The sequence below is a fragment of the Arachis ipaensis genome, chromosome B06, assembly GCF_000816755.2.
Source record: "Arachis ipaensis cultivar K30076 chromosome B06, Araip1.1, whole genome shotgun sequence".
NCBI lineage: Eukaryota > Viridiplantae > Streptophyta > Magnoliopsida > Fabales > Fabaceae > Arachis > Arachis ipaensis.
The window spans coordinates 58,862,692-58,867,860 of record NC_029790.2 but is presented as its reverse complement, the minus strand read 5'-3'; the positions used below and the strand labels follow the sequence as shown (position 1 = coordinate 58,867,860).

At 41.1% G+C, this 5,169-nt stretch overlaps 1 long non-coding RNA gene across 1 annotated transcript; it reads right to left on the bottom strand.

Moving 5' to 3' along the window:
- Window positions 1,643-1,941, bottom strand: LOC110263996. The gene is made up of 3 exons (XR_002349722.1): window positions 1,900-1,941; window positions 1,760-1,816; window positions 1,643-1,674 (listed from the first exon to the last, which is right to left on the bottom strand). It is a non-coding gene; the product is annotated as an uncharacterized LOC110263996 (long non-coding RNA).

Below are 5,169 nucleotides of genomic sequence, written 5' to 3'. Positions count from 1 at the left end.
CGAACTACATAATTACGGATACGAGGTACCGCACAGTAGATGTAATACTCGCCACGCACCGGGTCCTCGTGGATGTACGGTGGATCAATATCATAGAATAGGACTCCCGTGTCCATCTGTAGAGGTGTAAGGGGTAAAAACTGGGGAGTTCTTAGTAAGGTCGGGGTTTACAGTTAAGTTCGTTTATACTGTCCGTGGTCATAGAAGTATAAATAAATATAGAGTAATATGTACATAACAGCAACATAAACTAACACATGAACAAGAGAGAAAATAGGAAGTAAATGCACATTCACACATTAATATGCAATCACACAGTTATGCTCAAACAAACAAGGAATAGAACAAGAACACAAGAAGATAAGCAATAAATAATGCACAAACAAGTATGATGCATGTCTGTCCCTACTGCAGGTAATGAGCTCATTTGTCGGTTTCGACCCGCACTCGACGCAATCCGACCCTCCAAGTCAGATAAGGCCTTCCCAGAACTTAATCCCAGATTAAGTACCGCATACCCTCTACCAAGTGCTCTCGACTTGCAGGGCTGGTATTTGCTCAGGTCTCAATATACCGCAGTTATGCAAGTCAGGCCTCTACCGCAGCCTGTCTGGGAAGCAACATCACAATACGGGCGTCCCCACACAACATTCACAAGCATTGCCTGAAGGCTCATAATTCACATATAACCATACTTTCCATCATTTAGCAATCATCATAAATTAAGCATTACAACATCACAGAAAGCTCATTTTACAATTCTCTGTTTACTCTGTAAGGTCAGGTACACAGCTATATCACTTTTAACTCCTTTTCTTTTTAACTTAAACACAGGTTTCAAAATCTTGTTTCTTTACCTCATATACCTCTATATCTTCTCTTATACCTCTTCTTAGGTGTTTAGTAAAGGAAATTAGAGAATTCTAGACTCAAATCTGCCTTCCTGAGGCTTTCAGGGAAAACTGTCTTTTTATCAATATTTTATTATTATTAATAAAATAATATTATTATTAAAATAATATTATTAATAAAATAATATATTAATATTTTATTATTAAAATAATAATATTTTATTTAACTTTCAAAAATTGCATTTTGACCCCCGGACTTCTTGGAAATTGTACTTTGACCCCTATAACTTTTAATATTTGCACTTTAGCCCCTCAACTTTTGATTAATTAATTTTCAACCCCAAACTTTTTAATAATTGCATTTTGACCCCAAAACTCCTTGAATACACGTTTTCATATTCTTCCAAAAACCAAAAACATTTTTTTTTAAAAGTTCATCAGATTTCTGCTTGATTTTCAGCTAGTTTTTCAATCTTTTCGGAAACCGATTTGAACCCGATTTTTATCAAACCAAAGAGAAACTTTTCAGCCATCAAATACACATCAAATAAGCATCAAAAATCATGATTTTCATGGCTAGAATGTCACGTTTTCCAGCAGCACCAACAGCCACTTCAAAACCATCATAAACATGATTTTCAAGCATTAAACAAGTTTCCATGATCAAACCATCACACAAACACCCAAAATCAAATCTCAAGCAACAAGATCTGGTTTAACACTTCAAGAACACAGCCAATCATTGACTAAGTTACCAAACCTTACCTCCTTTGCTGCTGTCCGAGATCGCACCAAAAACAAGCTTCCAGAAGCACTTTTACGCCTATTTTAACATCAAAAACAACTTTAGAATCTTATGAACCATGAAGGCTGAAGCTTCATGATGATGAAAAGAAGGTTTTCCTCACCTTAAGGTAACTAGAAATCACGTTTTCTTGGAGCTTTTGGTGATTGAATAAGAGATCCTAAGAAAGAACATGAAGAAAACATCATTAACTTAAGGAACCACCATGGCCGAATCTTCAAGGAGGAGGAGCAGCCTTCATACCTTGATTTACTCCATGAAAAGTGACATAGAAATGAAGAGGAGGAAGAGGTGAACACTTTGGTAAGATTAGATTTTTGATAGGGGTTTCGGTTTGAAAAAGAACGGAGAAAGTAGCTCAGGTGTTCATGGAAACTTCATGGTTTTCTTTCATGGTGTTCTAAGCTTTTCCAAGAACAAAAATGATAGCCAAGCTGTCCAAGGAAGGTCGTGGCTTTTGGATGATGATTATCCAAAAGTTACTTGTCAAAATATCTCAGGAAAGGATAATTACTAAAGCTAGATGTATTAGAACTTAAGTAATTACACTACTAATGGATAAACATTAAGTTACTTAGAGTAAATGACACTAGTAACTGGATAATCATAAGAATAAAAGATATATGATGAAGCATTAGCAGTGCTAAGTTCATCTAAGAATGCTGGTATTATCCGTTACCGGTCGATTTCAAGCTCAGTTATTATATTACTAAACATAGATCAACATTAATCACAGTAGAGAAGATAATAATATAATATTTTGAATAAAATAATAATATATGAATATTATATTAATATAATTTTTTTCTCGAAATTCCTGACCGGCTCGTCACATAGAGACTAACCACGGAAATTAGAATTTTGAAATTCGGGCCCAAAGTGGCTCAAAAACGCAACTCTTTGCGACGTGCCTACTTAGATCAGGAGAGGTGTCCTGTGCAATCAAGATGCTGACTCAGCAGCTTGATGACGCAGCACCTGTGCAGTGGAGGTGCTCATATGCATAGAAATTTCTAAAAATTCTGTAAAAATTCCGTTTGATCCAGAAAAAGCGCCGTTTCTTCGGCGCTTGGCCGTTACATCGTTTAAAGAACGAGGGTAAGCACAACGTAAAAAAAAATAGATACAACACGAGGACTTCCCAGGAGGTCACCCATCCTAGTAAAAATCTAGTCCAAGCACGCTTAACTACGGAGTTCTGGTGGGATCCGGTGCATTAGTGCTGGTATGATCACACCTATTAAAGTATGTGCACACAATTATCATAAGCATGTATCGCTACATAGGGTAAGTCGGGCTGCGAAGCCCTGCGGGCTCCGTAGGAGCCTGCCGAAAGGTCATTAAGGCTCGGTTTAGCTAAACTATTCGAGATAGCTTCGTTTAAAGAACGAGGGTAAGCACGACGTAAAAAAAAAGAAGTGCAACACGAGGACTTCCCAGGAGGTCACCCATCCTAGTACCACTCTCGCCGAAGCAAGCTTAACTACGGAGTTCTGGTGGGATCCGGTGCATTAGTGCTGGTATGATCGCACCTATTAAAGTATGCGCACACAATTATCATAAGCATATACCGCTACATAGGGTAAGTCAAGCTGCGAAGCCCTGCGGGCCCCGTAGGAGCCTGCCGAAAGTCAGGTCATTAAGGCTCTCTTTAGCTAAACAATTCGAGATAGCGTCATTTAAAGAACGAGGGTAAGCACGACATAAAAAAAAAAAAAAAGAGGTGCAACACGAGGACTTCCCAGGAGGTCACCCATCGAAGTACTACTCTCGCCAAAGAACGCATAACTGCAGAGTTCTAATGGGATCCGGTGCATTAGTGCTGGTATGATCGCACCTATTAAAGTATGCGCATGCAATTGTCATAAGCATGTATCGCTACATAGGGTAAGTCGAGCTGCGAAGCCCTGCGGGACCCGTAGGAGCCTGCCGGAAGTCAGGTCATTAAGCCTCGCTTTAGCTAAAATATTCGAGATAGCGTTGTTTAAAGAACGAGGGTAAGCAAGACATAAAAAAAAAGAGGTGCAACACGAGGACTTCCCAGGAGGTCACCCATCCTAATACCACTCTCGCCCAAGCACGCTTAACTACGGAGTTCAGGTGGGATCTGGTGCATTAGTGCTGGTATGATCGCACCTATTAAAGTATGTGCACAAAATTATCATAAGCATGTATCGCAACGTAGGATAAGTCGAGCTGCGAAGCCCTGCAGGGCCCACGGGAGCTTGCCGAAAATCAGTTCATTAAGGCTCACTATAGCTAAACTATTCGAGATAGCGTCGTTTAAAGAACGAGGGTAAGCACGACGTAAAAAAAAAAAAGGTACAACACGAGGACTTTCCAGGAGGTCACCCATCCTAGTACAAATCTAGCCCAAGCACGCTTAACTACGGAGTTCTGGTGGGATCCGGTGCATTAGTGCTGCTATGATCACACTTATTAAAGTATGTGCACACATAAGCACGTATCGCTACGTAGGGTAAGTCGAGCTGCGAAGTCCTGCGGGCCCCGTAGAAGCCTGCCGAAAGTCAGGTCATTAAGGCTGGCTTTAGCTAAACTATTCGAGATAGCGTCGTTTAAAGAACGAGGGTAAGCACGACGTAAAAAAAAAAAAGAGGTGCAACACGAGGACTTCCCAGGAGGTCACCCATCCTAGTACCACTCTCGCTGAAGCACGCTTAACTACGGAGTTCTGGTGGGATCCAGTGCATTAGTGCTGGTATGATCGCACCTATTAAAGTATGTGCATACAATTTTCATAAGGATGTATCGCTACATAGGGTAAGTCGAGCTGCGAAGCCCTGCGGGCCCCGTAGCAGCCTGCCAATAGTCAAGTCATTAAGGCTCGCTTTAGCTAAACTATTCGACATAGCGTCATTTAAAGAACGAGGGTAAGCACGACGTAAAAAAAAAAAAGAGGTGCAACACGAGGACTTCCCAGGAGGTCACCCATCGTAGTACTACTCTCGCCCAAGCACGCATAACTGCAGAGTTCTAATGGGATCCGGTGCATTAGTGCTGGTGTGATCGCACCTATTAAAGTATGCGCATGCAATTGTCATAAGCATGTATCGCTACATAGGGTAACTCGAGCTGCGAAGCCCTGCGGGCCCCATAGGAGCCTGCCGAAAGTCAGGTCATTAAGCCTCGCTTTAGCTAAAATATTCGAGATAGCGTCGTTTAAAGAATGAGGGTAAGCACGACAATAAAAAAAAAAAAAGAGGTGCAACACGAGGACTTCCCAGGAGTTCACCAATCCTAGTACCAATCTCGCCTAAACACGCTTAACTACGGAGTTCTGGTGGGATCTGGTGCATTAGTGCTGGTATGATCGCACCTATTAAAGTATGTGCACACAATTATCGTAAGCATGTATCGCGACGTAGGATAAGTCGAGTTGCGAAGCCCTGCATGGCCCATGGGAGCTTACCGAAAATCAGTTCATTAAGGCTCACTATAGCTAAACTATTCGAGATAGAGTCGTTTAAAGAACGAGGGTAAGCACGACGTAAA